Source organism: Armigeres subalbatus, chromosome 3 (genome assembly GCF_024139115.2).
Source record: "Armigeres subalbatus isolate Guangzhou_Male chromosome 3, GZ_Asu_2, whole genome shotgun sequence".
Taxonomy (NCBI): domain Eukaryota; kingdom Metazoa; phylum Arthropoda; class Insecta; order Diptera; family Culicidae; genus Armigeres; species Armigeres subalbatus.
The window spans coordinates 84,922,093-84,939,270 of NC_085141.1; the positions used below are offsets into that span (position 1 = coordinate 84,922,093).

General features: G+C 51.0%; 1 protein-coding gene and 1 long non-coding RNA gene across 2 annotated transcripts in view; both read left to right on the top strand.

The window, feature by feature from the left end:
- Window positions 1-17,178, top strand: part of LOC134226697 (dopamine D2-like receptor) — a 1,014,775-nt gene that overhangs the window by 615,497 nt on the left and 382,100 nt on the right. The gene's annotated exons all lie outside the window — the stretch shown is intronic.
- Window positions 1,915-2,702, top strand: LOC134227116 (uncharacterized). Its single transcript, XR_009983613.1, has 3 exons — window positions 1,915-2,257; window positions 2,332-2,422; window positions 2,497-2,702. It is a non-coding gene; the product is annotated as an uncharacterized LOC134227116 (long non-coding RNA).

Genomic DNA, 17,178 nt, shown 5'->3' on the forward strand with positions numbered 1-17,178 from the left:
GATTTTTGTATTTACCTATCTTATCGTAAGAATGTCTCCTTCGAAATTCGAAGATTCGATCAACCGTTCGAGTTAGAAACTTGTGCCTATCATTTTTGTTGCCGAAAAGCTTGACTCATTCTTCTGGTCTTCGTAGCAAAACTCTATTTTTCGTATCGTAAAATGTACGACACGAGTTGAAAAATCTTCAGCACATCTCAAATCTAAATATTCAAGCGCCATGTCTGACAACTCCAGTAAAATCCAACCTTACAAATATTAATCAGAAAGAGCAGTGTACGCGTGTGTGTGTATGTGCGTGCCCGTGTGACGAAGTGAGAAAACAGGGAACTGTCAGCTCCTCATCATCTTGATGAATGGCGGCGCGACTGGAGAAGGGCACTTCGAGGGTCGCCCGAGCCACTGAAGAATATTTTATGAAGGATCATCGTCGCTGGAAAAGGCAAACAATAACCGAACAGGTCGGGTGGATTCCATCTCGTTACCCAACCCATACCCACCTACTGCGATCGGGCGTTGCGATAGTTACCGTCGATAGAATCAACGGTCGCCGTCCATCAAGGTGGCAGCCAGAGCCCGGTTGTTCGGTGCCTAAGTGATTCGGTGTTTGATGAAGACAAAGAAAATATTTGAAAAGAACTCGTTCAGTTAGTCAACGTTGTGCATTTTCCCGGTGGAAGAGTCTTTGACAGATCTATTGTGAGAATAATTTATGCGCTTGTTGGGCTATGATTCGCCGTTATAGGTAACAAGATGGAAAGTAGATCCTTACATACCCTCCTTACGTTAAGAAGGTTTTCTTTGTGCGAGACGAACTCACTACTAAATGAACGGATTTTGCTTTTTCATTAGGTCAATGAGTCAATGCTTCTTTCAAGCCAATACAGCGAAAACAAAAGCATATCTTTCAAATTTGATTTTGTCTAGAATGAGTGAAATTTAACTAAATTTAATCGCGTTTTCAAGGGTACACCCCACAATACGGAGGCAACACACAACTGTCACTTTTATTATTTTACGCATGCTGCGACGCAAGTAGATTCAAATTTGGGTTCTAAGAGACTTGGCCTTCAGATCAATATGAGTTTCAATACTCTTAGTATACATGTTTCTAAACTTTCGTACAAGCATGAACTTGTAAGACAAAAGCTAATTTTCATTGTGTAAGGGGCAATTTAAGGGAGAAAACATTCAAAATGATGATAAATTAGACGTTCGACATTCAAAACAAACTGAAATTTAACAATGAAACAATTGAAATTGGTGAATTTGTCGAATTGATTTGGTGAATGGATTTGAAAAGCAAAATTGAGGATTGAAAAACGGGTATGAGGCTTGATTGATAAATCGATTTAGAGCAGCATTTGTTACATTAGAAAGCAAGGGATTGTAAGCAAAATTGTGCATCATGGTCTCCTGGAAATTTGGGGGATTGGAGTCAGCATACGCATACTGGGGTATATCCCATTCGGCATAAGTACGTTAGGCATAATGGACGTTAGGCATAAAATGATCCAAAGAACAGCCCATGACATAAAGAAGGCAGAATCATGCCTAACGTCCATCGTGCCTAACGTACATTAAGACATTAGGCATAACGGACCTAAGTCATAATGGACGTTTGACGTAAATATACATTCTTTAAGTTACGGGTTATTTTATGGCTAACGTCAATTGCGTCAGTACGTTCCCGCATAATAAAAAACCATTTGTAGATTGGTCGATATTATTTATATGAAGCAAGTCATGTTGTTACAATTCATGTTTCTGTCCATTTATGCTTAAAAGCACGTATTATTCCCAACTTATACTACTAGTTGTCAACATACAACACGTTCTTTCTTTACAATCCCTTATTTTCCAAACTAGAACAGAATTAATGAGCAAACATCACAAAAACATAACGAAACTGTTTGTAGTATGGTACTGCGTGGTAATAGCATCATCGCATATGGATTACCATGCACGGAAAACAGAAGTTCATCGCGGATTGACGCATACACCACCAAATTATATCTTGCAAAGATAAAATTACGACATGCATTAATGTTCTTCAAGAAGTATGTGTGTCGAATGTATAATTTTACAACCCGAGCCGTAGCCATAACAGCAGTTAAAAAAACAACAACGCAGCCGCTGTATCTTACTTAAAAATATGTTACTGATTTGTTTAATTTAATTTGTTTGATTTGTTTGTTTAAAATATAGTTTTGTTTGTACATATAAAGGCATGTTCTCTTGGATTCGACAAGCAAAAGTAAGTCAAATAAATTGTGAAATTAGTGAATATAAATTCTTTGTATTGAGACAATAGTGGCTGTGTATTTCTAGATTTTACGGCCGGAAATTTGCAAACTTTACGGCCGGAAATTTCAGGGAACCTCGAAATCGATCATCAGCATATTCCATAAACGATAACTAGGTATGTATATTATGTATATTAAATATATAAAACTGATCTTTGGAACTAAATTTGACACCATACGCTTGTTACAGCAAACTTCGATTTCTGAGGAGAATGTGCACGGAGAGTCCCCAAGACAATGTTGATGTGTAGAACAGATTCTCACAATAACTACGACATATTTCATATATTTTAACAAATAAATCGTTTTCGGGAATACTAATTACTGATATTTAGTATCTTTCAATCTTTATATCACAAAGAAAATAATAAAAAAGAATAAAAGTGACAAACATCAAAGGATATGGTACAGCATTTTTTTCTGTACGGTCAAAACTATACCATTACTACATTCGCTACTGTTTCCATATGGGAGCGAGGATTGTACTACAACTACAACATATGCTGTAGGCTGAAAAATTTGTACTGAAAATGATCCGATTTTGAATGGTAATTATACTTAACCGCCCATTACCCAAATAATAGATTCGACGAAAACAATATATCATGATGTTGAAACCACAAATGAAGAGGTATACTTATTGTTTTTACACATAACAATCCAAATTGTAATGGTAATGTTATTTATCATCACAAACAATTTGAGTTATTATTCGCATATAGTTGATAATTATGCGGGTTAACATTATGCTCAACGGGGTTTACCCGCTAGTCATCGTGGAAGGCAATCGAAGCCCCTCTCGCCGAAAGTTGACGTAACGCCAAAAGCTTTCGGGATTAGGTTTAAAGCGACGTTGCAGATCATCCTGAAAAGAATTATACAAAATGTCGTAAAGTTTCTTGTACTCGGTGTTTGCTTTAAGGTCACTCCTCACGGAATCCAAGTTTCAAAGTGCTCGCGTTTTCTGGGGCACATTACTCGATACAGAAGCAACGCACAACTGTCATTTTTATTATTTCACGCATGCTGCGTCAAAACTAAATCAACAAAAATGACAGTTGTGCGCAGCCTCCGTATCGAGTGGTGTGCCCCCGAAAACGCGAGCACTTTGAAACTTGGATTCCGTGAGGAGTGTCCTTAATATATCGCGATTATGTGGAGTCTGTTTGATGTTGCTTTGTTTTTTTGACTTTTTTAGAAAACGATAAGGTCAAGTTGGTCAGGTAGGGTGTTGCAAATTAGTTTTAGAAACAAATTGCTCGATGGCATAGAGCTTAATTTCAGACAGACTAGATTAGATTCGCAGTCTAAAAAAAAATTCTTCTAAAACTTGTGTCTTTGGGGGGAGGGGTTGTGTCCAAAACCACCCCCGTGGCTACGCCACTGATTTTAGTCATACTCCCGGGTTACGTTGGCGTTGTAGAAAGTGTTATCAGAACGCATCAAAATTTCTGCATCAGGGATGTTGGGCGATTGGGCTGTTCGAATGTTCTTGAACGGGTTACTCGGCCAGCATTATCCAGGATGGTCGATACTTCGTAGGAACGTCGTTCAATAAAGCGAATTGTTGTTTGTTTTTGACTTCCACCCAAACAGCCAACCCTCGTAAACGTTCTTGGCTATCTTGTTTGTTTGCTTTGAAATCAAATTGTTTTTGCTGCAAGTTTACCTTGAGGCGTTTTATTGCGAACGGATGGACCAATTAGCATGATTTATTTTATAGATAAAGACATTTTTTAGGGAATACTTGTACGTTATAGAAAATTCATGAAAGCTTATGCGGGCAGCCAGGGCCGGATTTGTGGGGGTCAGGGGTGGGCGTGGCCCGGGCCCCTACAAATCTTATGTACCAAAACCAACCTTTTTTGTACATTTTGGGGCCCCCACATACTGTCGGCCCCGGGGCCCCCTTCCGGCTAAATCCGGTCCTGAGGGCAGCCCTTACTTTGTACTTTTAATCCATAAAAAAATGAAAAACGATCCGTAAATAATATCTGAATGTTCCATAAAACGCTACCATAAATCCATAAAATAGTTCAGGAGTATTCATAAAGAATAATTTTAAGATCCATAACTAAGCTAAAATTTGGCAATAAATTGAAACATATGTATCGTTAAACATGATCAAGAAAAACAATATCATTCCTGCTATTTTCACATGAAAATGACAAATGATCCATAAATGTTTAGAAAATTGATCAATAAAAAACTAAATATAAACTATATAATCCATAATTTTGTTCAAATGATCCATAATTTTGCTAATATGATCCATAACGCTTGGAAAGAAGGCCAATAAATCTATATCAATTGAGCTATACCTTTGAAAAAATCTATGGATCATATGACTGAATTCATGGATCATTACACAAAAATTATGGATTTCAGATAGTCATTTACGAAACTATGCGGTGTTATTTATGAGTCGTTTCTCATTTTATTAAGGAGGCCTCTTGAAAGGAGGCTTCCGAGCCTCTTGAAAGGAGGCTTCCGAGCCCATTGAAAGAAGGCTTCCGAGCCTCTTGAAAGGAGGCTTCCGAGCCTCTTGAAAAAAGGCTTCCGAGCCTCTTGAGAGGAGGCTTCCGAGCCTCTTGAAAGGAGGCTTCCGAGCCTCTTGGAAGGAGGCTTCCGAGCCTCTTGGAAGGAGGCTTCCGAGCCTCTTGGAAGGAGGCTTCCGAGCCTCTTGGAAGGAGGCTTCCGAGCCTCTTGGAAGGAGGCTTCCGCCTCTTGGAAGGAGGCTTCCGAGCCTCTTGGAAGGAGGCTTCCGAGCCTCTTGGAAGGAGGCTTGAGGCCTCTTGGAAGGAGGCTTGAGCCTCTTGGAAGGAGGCTTCCGGGCCTCTTGGAGGAGGCTTGAGCCTCTTGGAAGGAGGCTTCCAGGCCTCTTGGAGGAGGCTTCCAGGCCTCTTGGAGGAGGCTTCCAGGCCTCTTGGAAGGAGGCTTCCGAGCCTCTTGGAAGGAGGCTTCCGAGCCTCTTGGAGGAGGCTTCCAGGCCTCTTGGAAGGAGGCTTCCAGGCCTCTTGGAGGAGGCTTCCGAGCCTCTTGGAAGGAGGCTTCCGAGCCTCTTGGAGGAGGCTTCCAGGCCTCTTGGAAGGAGGCTTCCGGGCCTCTTGGAAGGAGGCTTCCTGAGCCTCTTGGAAGGAGGCTTCCAGGCCTCTTGGAAGGAGGCTTCCGAGCCTCTTGGAAGGAGGCTTCCAGGCCTCTTGGAGGAGGCTGAGGCCTCTTGGAAGGAGGCTTCCGAGCCTCTTGGAGGAGGCTTCCAGGCCTCTTGGAGGAGGCTTCCGAGCCTCTTGGAAGGAGGCTTCCAGGCCTCTTGGAAGGAGGCTTCCAGGCCTCTTGGAGGAGGCTTCCAGGCCTCTTGGAGGAGGCTTCCAGGCCTCTTGGAAGGAGGCTTGAGCCTCTTGGAAGGAGGCTCCGAGCCTCTTGGAAGGAGGCTTCCGGGCTCTTGGAAGGAGGCTTCCGAGGCCTCTTGGAAGGAGGCTTCCAGGCCTCTTGGAGGAGGCTTCCGAGCCTCTTGGAAGGAGGCTTCCAGGCCTCTTGGAGGGCTTCCGAGCCTCTTGGAAGGAGGCTTCCGAGCCTCTTGGAAGGAGGCTTCTGAGCCTCTTGGAAGGAGGCTTGAGGCCTCTTGGAAGGGCTTCCGAGCCTCTTGGAGGAGGCTTCCAGGCCTCTTGGAAGGAGGCTTCCAGGCCTCTTGGAAGGAGGCTTCCAGGCCTCTTGGAAGGAGGCTTCCAGGCCTCTGGAAAGGAGGTTTCCAGGCCTCTTGAAAGGAGGCTTCCGAGCCTCTTGAAAGGAGGCTTCCAGGCCTCTTGGAGGAGGCCCGAGCCTCTTGGAGGAGCTTCCAGGCCTCTTGGAAGGAGGCTTGAGCCTCTTGGAAGGAGGCTTCCAGGCCTCTTGGAGGAGGCTTCCAGAGCCTCTTGGAAGGAGGCTTCCGGGCCTCTTGGAAGGAGGCTTCCAGGCCTCTTGGAAGGAGGCTTCCAGAGCCTCTTGGAAGGAGTCTTCTAGGTCTCTTGGAAGGAGGCATCCGGGCCTCTTGGAAGGAGGCTTCCAGGCCTCTTGGAAGGAGGCGTCCACGCCCCTTGCAAGGAGGCTTCCTAGCCTCATGAAAAGAGGCTTCCAGGCCTCTTGCGAGGAGGCTTCCAGAGCCTCTTGGAAGGAGGCTTCCAGGCCTCTTGGAAGGAGGCTTCCAGGCCTCTTGGAGGAGGCTTCCAGGCCTCTTGGAAGGAGGCTTCCAGGCCTCTTGGAAGGAGGCTTCCAGGCCTCTTGGAAGGAGGCTTCCGAGCCTCTTGGAAGGAGGCTTCCAGGCCTCTTGGAAGGAGGCTTCCAGGCCTCTTGGAAGGAGGCTTCCGAGCCTCTTGGAAGGAGGCTTCCAGGCCTCTTGGAAGGAGGCTTCCGAGCCTCTTGGAGGAGGCTTCCGAGCCTCTTGGAAGGAGGCTTCCAGGCCTCTTGGAAGGAGGCTTCCGAGGCCTCTTGGAAGGAGGCTTCCAGGCCTCTTGGAAGGAGGCTTCCGAGCCTCTTGGAAGGAGGCTTCCGAGCCTCTTGTAAGGAGGCTTCCAGGTCTCTTGAAAGGAGGCTTCCAGGCCTCTTGGAAGGAGGCTTACAGGCCTCTTGGAAGGAGGCTTCCAGCCTCTTGGAAGGAGGCTTCCGAGCCTCTTGGAAGGAGGCTTCCTGAGGCCTCTCTTGGAAGGAGGCTTCCGAGCCTCTTGGAGGAGGCTTCCGAGCCTCTTGGAGGAGGCTTCCAGGCCTCTTGGAAGGAGGCTTCCGAGCCTCTTGGAGGAGGCTTCCAGGCCTCTTGGAAGGAGGCTTGAGCCTCTTGGAAGGAGGCTTCCAGGCCTCTTGGAGGAGGCTTCCAGCCTCTTGGAGGAGGCTTCGAGCCTCTTGGAAGGAGGCTTCCAGGCCTCTTGGAAGGAGGCTTCCGAGGCCTCTTGGAAGGAGGCTTCCGAGGCTCTTGGAAGGAGGCTTCCAGGCCTCTTGGAAGGAGGCTTCCGAGCCTCTTGGAAGGAGGCTTCCAGGCCTCTTGGAAGGAGGCTTCCAGGCCTCTTGGAAGGAGGCTTCCGAGCCTCTTGGAAGGAGGCTTCCGAGCCTCTTGGAAGGAGGCTTCCAGGCCTCTTGGAAGGAGGCTTCCGAGGCCTCTTGGAAGGAGGCTTCCAGGCCTCTTGGAAGGAGGCTTCCGGGCCTCTTGGAGGAGGCTTCCAGGCCTCTTGGAAGGAGGCTTCCAGGCCTCTTGGAAGGAGGCTTCCAGAGCCTCTTGGAAGGAGGCTTCCGAGCCTCTTGGAGGAGGCTTCCAGGCCTCTTGGAAGGAGGCTTCCGAGCCTCTTGGAGGAGGCTTCCGAGCCTCTTGGAAGGAGGCTTCCGGGCCTCTTGGAAGGAGGCTTCCAGGCCTCTTGGAAGGAGGCTCGAGCCTCTTGGAAGGAGGCTTCCGAGCCTCTTGGAGGAGGCTTCCAGGCCTCTTGGAAGGAGGCTTCCTGAGCCTCTTGGAAGGAGGCTGAGCTCTTGAAAGGCTGAGCCTCTTGGAAGGAGGCTTCGAGCCTCTTGGAAGGAGGCTTCCGAGGCCTCTTGAAGGAGGCTTCCGAGCCTCTTGGAAGGAGGCTTGGGCCTCTTGGAGGAGGCTGAGCCTCTTGGAAGGAGGCTTCCGAGCCTCTTGGAAGGAGGCTTCCGAGCCTCCTTGGAAGGAGGCTGAGCCTCTTGGAAGGGAGGCTTGAGCCTCTTGGAAGGAGGCTTCCGAGCCTCTTGGAAGGAGGCCTCTTGAGGAGGCCTCTTGGAGGAGGCTGAGCCTCTTGGAGGCTGAGCCTCTTGGAAGGAGGCTTCCGGGCTCTTGGAAGGAGGCTTCCAGGCCTCTTGGAGGAGGCTGAGCCTCTTGGAAGGAGGCTTCCGGGCCTCTTGGAAGGAGGCTTCCGGGCCTCTTGGAGGAGGCTTCCGAGCCTCTTGGAGGAGGCTTCCGAGCCTCTTGGAAGGAGGCTTCCAGGCCTCTTGGAAGGAGGCTTCCAGGCCTCTTGAAGGAGGCTTCCGAGCCTCTTGGAGGAGGCTTCCAGGCCTCTTGGAAGGAGGCTTCGAGCCTCTTGGAAGGAGGCTTCCCGAGCCTCTTGGAAGGAGGGCTTCCTGAGGCCTCTTGGAGGAGGCTTCCGAGCCTCTTGGAAGGAGGCTTCCGAGGCCTCTTGGAAGGAGGCTTCGAGCCTCTTGGAAGGAGGCTTCCGAGCCTCTTGGAGGAGGCTTCCGAGCCTCTTGGAAGGAGGCTTCCAGGCCTCTTGGAAGGAGGCTTCCGAGCCTCTTGGAAGGAGGCTTCCAGGCCTCTTGGAAGGAGGCTTCCGAGCCTCTTGGAGGAGGCTTCCAGGCCTCTTGGAAGGAGGCTTCCGAGCCTCTTGGAAGGAGGCTTCCGAGCCTCTTGGAGGAGGCTTCCAGGCCTCTTGGAAGGAGGCTTCCAGGCCTCTTGGAAGGAGGCTTCCTGAGCCTCTTGGAAGGAGGCTTCCAGGCCTCTTGGAAGGAGGCTTCCGGGCCTCTTGGAAGGAGGCTTCCGAGGCCTCTTGGAGGAGGCTTCCTGAGCCTCTTGGAAGGAGGCTTCCGAGGCCTCTTGGAAGGAGGCTGAGCCTCTTGGAAGGAGGCTTCCAGGCCTCTTGGAAGGAGGCTTCCAGGCCTCTTGGAGGAGGCTTCCAGGCCTCTTGGAAGGAGGCTTCCAGGCCTCTTGGAAGGAGGCTTCCGAGCCTCTTGGAAGGAGGCTTCCGAGCCTCTTGGAAGGAGGCTTCCAGGCCTCTTGGAAGGAGGCTTGAGCCTCTTGGAGGAGGCTTCCAGGCCTCTTGAAGGAGGCTTCCAGGCCTCTTGAAGGAGGCTTCCAGGCCTCTTGGAGGAGGCTTCCGGGCCTCTTGGAAGGAGGCTTCCTGGGCCTCTTGGAAGGAGGCTTCCAGGCCTCTTGGAAGGAGGCTTGAGCCTCTTGGAAGGAGGCCTCGGCTGAGCCTCTTGGAAGGAGGCTTCCAGCCTCTTGGGAGGAGGCTTCCAGGCCTCTTGGAAGGAGGCTTCCAGGCCTCTTGGAGGAGGCTTCCGGGCCTCTTGGAGGAGGCTGAGCCTCTTGGAAGGAGGCTTCCAGGCCTCTTGGAAGGAGGCTTCCAGGCCTCTTGGAGGAGGCTTGAGCCTCTTGGAAGGAGGCTTCCAGAGCCTCTTGGAAGGAGGCTTCAGGCCTCTTGGAAGGAGGCTTCCGAGCCTCTTGGAAGGAGGCTTCCAGGCCTCTTGGAGGAGGCTTCCAGGCCTCTTGGAAGGAGGCTCTGAGCCTCTTGAAGGAGGCTTCCGAGCCTCTTGGAAGGAGGCTTCCGAGCCTCTTGGAAGGAGGCTTCCAGGCCTCTTGGAAGGAGGCTTCCAGGCCTCTTGGAGGAGGCTTCCGAGCCTCTTGGAGGAGGCTTCCAGGCCTCTTGGAAGGAGGCTTCCGGGCCTCTTGAAGGAGGCTTCCGGGCCTCTTGGAAGGAGGCTTCCGAGCCGGGTTGAAGGAGTCTTCCGGTCCACTTGAAAGGAAGCTTCCGGGCCTCTTTGAAGGAGGCTTCCGGGCCTCTTGAAGGAGGCTGAGCCTCTTGAAGGAGGCTTCCAGGCCTCTTGAAGGAGGCTTCCTGAGCCTCTTGAAGGAGGCTTCCAGGCCTCTTGAAGGAGGCTTGAGGCCTCTTGGAAGGAGGCTTCCGAGCCTCTTGAAGGAGGCTTCCGGGCCTCTTGAAGGAGGCTTCCAGGCCTCTTGAAGGAGGCTTCCAGGCCTCTTGAAAGGAGGCTTCCAGGCCTCTTGAAGGAGGCTTCCAGGCCTCTTGAAGGAGGCTTCCAGGCCTCTTGAAGGAGGCTTCCAGGCCTCTTGAAAGGAGGCTTCTGGAGCTGCCTCTTGAAGGAGGCTTCCAGGCCTCTTGAAAGGAGGCTTCCGGGCCTCTTGAAGGAGGCTTCCAGAGCCTCTTGAAAGGAGGCTTCCAGGCCTCTTGGAAGGAGGCTTCCGAGCCTCTTGAAGGAGGCTTCCTGAGCCTCTTGAAGGAGGCTTCCTGAGCCTCTTGGAAGGAGGCTTCCGGGCCTCTTGAAAGGAGGCTTCCTGAGCCTCTTGGAAGGAGGCTTCCGAGCCTCTTGGAAGGAGGCTTCCAGGCCTCTTGGAAGGAGGCTTCCGAGGCCTCTTGGAAGGAGGCTTCCGAGCCTCTTGGAAGGCTTCCGAGGCCTCTTGGAAGGAGGCTTCCAGGCCTCTTGGAAGGAGGCTTCCAGGCCTCTTGGAAGGAGGCTTCCAGGCCTCTTGGAGGAGGCTTCCTGAGCCTCTTGGAAGGAGGCTTCCTGAGCCTCTTGAAGGAGGCTTCTGAGGCCTCTTGGAGGAGGCTTCCGAGCCTCTTGGAAGGAGGCTTCCAGGCCTCTTGGAAGGAGGCTTCCGGGCCTCTTGGAAGGAGGCTTGAGCCTCTTGGAGGAGGCTTCCAGGCCTCTTGGAAGGAGGCTTCCAGGCCTCTTGGAAGGAGGCTTCCAGAGCCTCTTGGAAGGAGGCTTCCGAGCCTCTTGGAGGAGGCTTCCAGGCCTCTTGGAAGGAGGCTTGAGCCTCTTGGAAGGAGGCTTCCGAGCCTCTTGGAAGGAGGCTTCCAGGCCTCTTGGAAGGAGGCTTGAGCCTCTTGGAGGAGGCTTCCAGAGCCTCTTGGAAGGAGGCTTCCGAGGCCTCTTGGAGGAGGCTTCCAGAGCCTCTTGGAAGGAGGCTTCCGAGCCTCTTGGAAGGAGGCTCTGAGCCTCTTGGAAGGAGGCTTCCAGCCTCTTGGAGGAGGCTTCCAGCCTCTTGGAAGGAGGCTTCCAGGCCTCTTGGAAGGAGGCTTCCGAGCCTCTTGGAAGGAGGCTTCCAGGCCTCTTGGAAGGAGGCTTCCAGGCCTCTTGGAAGGAGGCTTCTGAGCCTCTTGGAGGAGGCTTCCAGGCCTCTTGGAAGGAGGCTTCCGAGCCTCTTGGAAGGAGGCTTCCAGGCCTCTTGGAGGAGGCTTCCGAGCCTCTTGGAAGGAGGCTGGGCCTCTTGAAGGAGGCTTCCAGGCCTCTTGAAGGAGGCTTCCGAGCCTCTTGAAGGAGGCTTCCAGGCCTCTTGAAGGAGGCTTCAGGCCTCTTGAAGGAGGCTTCCAGGCCTCTTGAAAGGAGGCTGAGCCTCTTGAAAGGAGGCTTCCAGGCCTCTTGAAGGAGGCTTGAGCCTCTTGGAGGAGGCTTCCGAGCCTCTTGAAAGGAGGCTTCCAGCTCTTGGAAAGGGAGGCTCTGAGCTCTTGGAAGGAGGCTTGAGCCTCTTGAAGGAGGCTTCCAGGCCTCTTGAAGGAGGCTTCCGAGCCTCTTGAAGGAGGCTTCTGAGCCTCTTGGAAGGAGGCTTCCAGGCCTCTTGGAAGGAGGCTGGAGCCTCTTGGAAGGAGGCTTCCTGAGCCTCTTGGAGGAGGCTTCCTGAGCCTCTTGAAGGAGGCTTCCAGGCCTCTTGGAAGGAGGCTGAGCCTCTTGGAGGAGGCTTCTGAGCCTCTTGGAAGGAGGCTTCCAGAGCCTCTTGGAAGGAGGCTTCCAGGCCTCTTGGAAGGAGGCTTCCGAGCCTCTTGGAAGGAGGCTTCCAGGCCTCTTGGAGGAGGCTTCCTGAGCCTCTTGAAGGAGGCTTCCAGGCCTCTTGGAAGGAGGCTGAGCCTCTTGGAAGGAGGCTTCCGAGCCTCTTGGAAGGAGGCTTTGAGCCTCTTGAAGGAGGCTTCCAGGCCTCTTGGAAGGAGGCTTCCAGGCCTCTTGGAAGGAGGCTTCTGAGCCTCTTGGAAGGAGGCTTCCAGGCCTCTTGGAAGGAGGCTTCCGAGCCTCTTGGAAGGAGGCTCCTGAGGCTCTTGGAAGGAGGCTTCCAGGGCTCTTGGAGGGCGGCTTCCAGGCCTCTTGGGTGGAGGCTTCCAGGCCTCTTGGAAGGAGGCTTCCAGGCCTCTTGGAAGGAGGCTTCTGAGCCTCTTGGAAGGAGGCTTCCAGAGCCTCTTGGAGGAGGCTTCCGAGCCTCTTGGAAGGAGGCTTCCGGGCCTCTTGGAAGGAGGCTTCCAGGCCTCTTGGAAGGAGGCTTCCAGGCCTCTTGGAAGGAGGCTTCTGAGCCTCTTGGAAGGAGGCTTCCAGAGCCTCTTGGAAGGAGGCTTCCGAGGCCTCTTGGAAGGAGGCTTCCAGGCCTCTTGGAAGGAGGCTTCCAGGCCTCTTGGAAGGAGGCTTCCGAGCCTCTTGGAGGAGGCTTCCAGGCCTCTTGGAAGGAGGCTTCCTGAGCCTCTTGGAAGGAGGCTTCCAGGCCTCTTGGAAGGAGGCTTCCAGAGCCTCTTGGAGGAGGCTTCCAGCCTCTTGGAGGGCTTCCTGAGCCTCTTGGAGGAGGGCTTCCAGGCCTCTTGGAGGAGGCTTCCGAGCCTCTTGGAAGGAGGCTTCTGAGCCTCTTGGAAGGAGGCTTCCAGGCCTCTTGGAGGAGGCTTCCGAGCCTCTTGGAAGGAGGCTTCCAGAGCCTCTTGGAAGGAGGCTTCCAGGCCTCTTGGAAGGAGGCTTCCGAGCCTCTTGGAAGGAGGCTTCCGAGCCTCTTGGAAGGAGGCTTCCAGGCCTCTTGGAGGAGGCTTCCGAGCCTCTTGGAAGGAGGCTTCCAGAGCCTCTTGGAAGGAGGCTTCCAGGCCTCTTGGAAGGAGGCTTCTGAGCCTCTTGGAAGGAGGCTTCCAGGCCTCTTGGAGGAGGCTTCCAGGCCTCTTGGAAGGAGGCTTCCAGCCTCTTGGAAGGAGGCTTCCGAGCCTCTTGAAGGAGGCTTCCGAGGCCTCTTGGAGGAGGCTGAGGCCTCTTGAAGGAGGCTTCCAGGCCTCTTGAAAGGAGGCTCGAGGCCTCTTGAAGGAGGCTTGAGGCCTCTTGAAAGGAGGCTTCCGGGCCTCTTGAAGGGAGGCTTCCGGGCCTCTTGAAAGGAGGCTTCCAGAGCCTCTTGAAGGGAGGCTTCCAGAGCCTCTTGAAAGGAGGCTTCTGAGCCTCTTGAAGGAGGCTTCCGAGGCCTCTTGAAAGGAGCTCTGAGCCTCTTGAAAGGAGGCTTCCGAGGCCTCTTGAAGGAGGCTTCCAGGCCTCTTGAAAGGAGGCTTCCAGAGCCTCTTGAAAGGAGGCTTTGAGCCTCTTGAAGGAGGCTTCCAGCCTCTTGAAAGGAGGCTCTGAGCCTCTTGAAAGGAGGCTTCCAGGCCTCTTGAAGGAGGCTTCCGGGCCTCTTGAAGGAGGCTCTGAGCCTCTTGGAGGAGGCTTCCAGGCCTCTTGGAAGGAGGCTTCTGAGTCTCTTGGAAGGAGGCTTCCGGAGCCTCTTGGAGGAGGCTTCCGAGGCCTCTTGAAGGAGGCTTCCAGAGCCTCTTGAAAGGAGGCTTCCAGGCCTCTTGAAAGGAGGCTTGAGCCTCTTGAAAGGAGGCTTCCAGAGCCTCTTGAAGGAGGCTTCCGAGCCTCTTGAAAGGAGGCTTCCTGAGCCTCTTGAAGGAGGCTTCCGAGCCTCTTGAAGGAGGCTTCCAGCTCTCTTGAAGGAGGCTTCCGAGCCTCTTGAAAGGAGGCTTCCAGGCCTCTTGAAGGAGGCTTCTGAGCCTCTTGAAAGGAGGCTTCCGGGCCTCTTGAAAGGAGGCTTCCAGCCTCTTGAAAGGAGGCTTCTGAGCCTCTTGAAAGGAGGCTTCCAGGCCTCTTGAAGGAGGCTTCCAGCCTCTTGAAAGGAGGCTTGAGCCTCTTGAAGGAGGCTTCCAGGCCTCTTGAAAGGAGGCTTCCAGGCCTCTTGAAAGGAGGCTTCCTGAGCCTCTTGAAAGGAGGCTTCCTGAGCCTCTTGAAAGGAGGCTTCCAGGCCTCTTGAAAGGAGGCCTGAGCCTCTTGAAAGGAGGCTCTGAGCCTCTTGAAAGGAGGCTTCCGAGCCTCTTGAAAGGAGGCTTGAGCCTCTTGAAAGGAGGCTGAGCCTCTTGAAGGAGGCTTCCAGAGCCTCTTGAAAGGAGGCTTCCTGAGCCTCTTGAAAGGAGGCTTCCGGGCCTCTTGAAAGGAGGCTTGAGCCTCTTGAAAGGAGGCTGGGCCTCTTGAAAGGAGGCTTCTGAGCCTCTTGAAAGCAGGCTTCCGAGGCCTCTTGAAAGGAGGCTTGAGCCTCTTGAAGGAGGCTTCCCGGCCTCTTGAAAGGAGGCTTCCGGGCCTCTTGAAAGGAGGCTTCCGAGCCTCTTGAAAGGAGAGCTTCCAGGCCTCTTGAAAGGAGGCTTCTGAGCCTCTTGAAGGAGGCTTCCTGAGCCTCTTGAAAGGAGGCTTCCAGGCCTCTTGAAAGGCGGCTTCAGAGACTCTAGAAAGGAGGCTTCCACGCCTCTTGAAAGGAGGCTTCCGGGCCTCTTGGAAGGAGGCTCTGAGCCTCTTGAAAGGAGGCTTCCGATCCTCTTGAAAGAGGCTTCCGAGCCTCTTGAAAGGAGGCTTCCGAGCCTCTTGAAAGGAGGCTTCCGAGCCTCTTGAAAGGAGGCTTCCGGGCCTCTTGAAAGGAGGCTTCCGGGCCTCTTGAAAGGAGGCTTCCGGGCCTCTTGAAAGGAGGCTTCCGGGCCTCTTGAAAGGAGGCTTCCAGGCCTCTTGAAAGGAGGCTTCCGGGCCTCTTGAAAGGAGGCTTCCGGGCCTCTTGAAAGGAAGCTTCCGGGCCTCTTAAAAGGAGGCTTCCGGGCCTCTTGAAAGGAGGCTTCCGGGCCTCTTGAAAGGAGGCTTCCGGGCCTCTTGAAAGGAGGCTTCCGGGCCTCTTGAAAGGAGGCTTCCGGGCCTCTTGAAAGGAGGCTTCCGGGCCTCTTGAAAGGAGGCTTCCGGGCATCTTGAAAGGAGGCTTCCGAGCCTCTTGAAAGGAGGCTTCCGAGCCTCTTGAAAGGAGGCTTCCGGGCCTCTTGAAAGGACGTTTGAAACTTTGTTTACAAAATCACATATGTCCTTTTGAATAAATACCCGAGAATAATTATGAATCATGCCTCTCAAACAAAGGCTTCCGATGCTTTAAATTGACCTTTCCCGTCAAAAGTTTTGATCCGCTCAAACAATTTCTTTATTTAAGGTCAGCTTTCCCAGAAAAAAACCTTTTAAGCTCTTTTTTTAGTGGAATGTATTCAACCGTCTAAGATGTGTATAGTACTTTCCATTTAATTCCACTAAGATTTATTATCGTTGCAGATACGTATTTCGACCTCCACTGTGTCGTCTTCAGTGTCTCGTACTTGACTCGACTTCTGCCAATGTCGTATTCAACCATATAAAGCATTCGAGATATAGGACATACCGTCCTGGATATACATAAAGTCATGATGCGTCATGCAAACACCACGATGAGCAACCATGCGTCTCCTTGTATATGTTGGGTATATGTACTGAGAACCGAAAACATGTATTTTGCGGAGGAGAATATTTATGAAATATGCAAAAATATTCACTTCCTACCGGTGGGAATCGAACCCACCCCTCCCAGTACGCTTGCTGGACGGATGACGGATGCTCTACCATTTTGCTCATTGAGTTACCTTAGCGGTAATGTGATAGAATCGGTCCAACCCGCTACGGAAATTAGCAGATCAATCACACTCACCCATACTCTCATTTCAAGCACGTGCTTTTTGTTTTAGCCCACAGTTTCAGAGTGTGTTTGTTTTTGTTTACTAGCCGATGATTGTTACAACGGATCATACCCGAGCAGCACAAGTCAGATAAAAATGGTTGCAGCAACTTTATTGTGACCAAATCTGGTCACATATGAGTTGCAGTAACCTATGTGGATCATGCGTGCTGCTAGGGTATTGATAGGGTATGGGCATGACTATTCGGTCTAAGTGTAGTATCGCTCGGTTTTGACCCACAGACTAAGAGGACAACATACGACTGATTGCCACTCAGGATTCTCGGGTATGAGTTTTTTCTACATTTATTTGGAGTCATTTGTTTATGTGACATTAAAACTTCAGGTGGATCAAACACAAAACGATTAACACTCACGGATTCCTCAGTCACCATTGTTCAATCAGTTGATTCAAAAGTATAAGATTGCTAATGTCGCTTCAAATCAGCGTCATCACCATTCTTGTAATTAGGCTTCTACTATTTAAACTCACGGCAGTTTATGGGAATAATAAAAACTAGCAGACCCAACGAACTTCGTTTTGCCTAAAATAAATTTATTCTCTGATTAGTTCTCGAGTTATGCAGAAATTTCTGATTCATTTGTATGGGAGCCCCCCTTTCCAAAAGGGGGAGGGGTTTCAAACACACATGCCAGGTTTGGTTCCATTGGCTTGATTAATTCTCTTTGAACATTAGAATTTCAAGATATTTAAAACATATTCTCGGATTTGTACAAAACATATCACAATACTGAGTTTTGCTCAAAAACTCAGGAGTTCTATTTCAAACTCTAAAGTTCTGGATTAGATAGACAGTTTTTTTTCCAGAATCCCAGAATTCTGAACACAATCCCTGAAAATATTGCGATTCTCGAAATTTTATTCTTTTAAGACTTCTTTCCTGATTGAAATAATGTGGTCACATATTGACACAATCCATTTTGAAACTTCCCAATGAAGTTCTATTAAATGTGTTGTTATAAAGTTCAGCTGATCTGAATTCGAAACCTCAGAGCTTTTATTGCAAATGCGATTTTAACCAAGAAAAAAGGGAATGTTATTCCGAGAAATACATTATGCATTCTTTAGATAGCTACTGGAACATAAATCGCATGGACTGTAAAAGTACTTATCCGGACGGGATGTAACGCCGAACAAAAATAAATAAAAACCGATCAATGATAAGGGTGGGTGTAGAAATAAACTGCCTAAAACAAGTCCTACTGTAATAAATCAATAAACAGTCGCAATGGAATCATACCCCGACAAATAAGAAACATAAATCTCCAAAATTAAGAGAAATATGCCACCTGAGCCGACTTTCTGAAACCTGATACCTATTT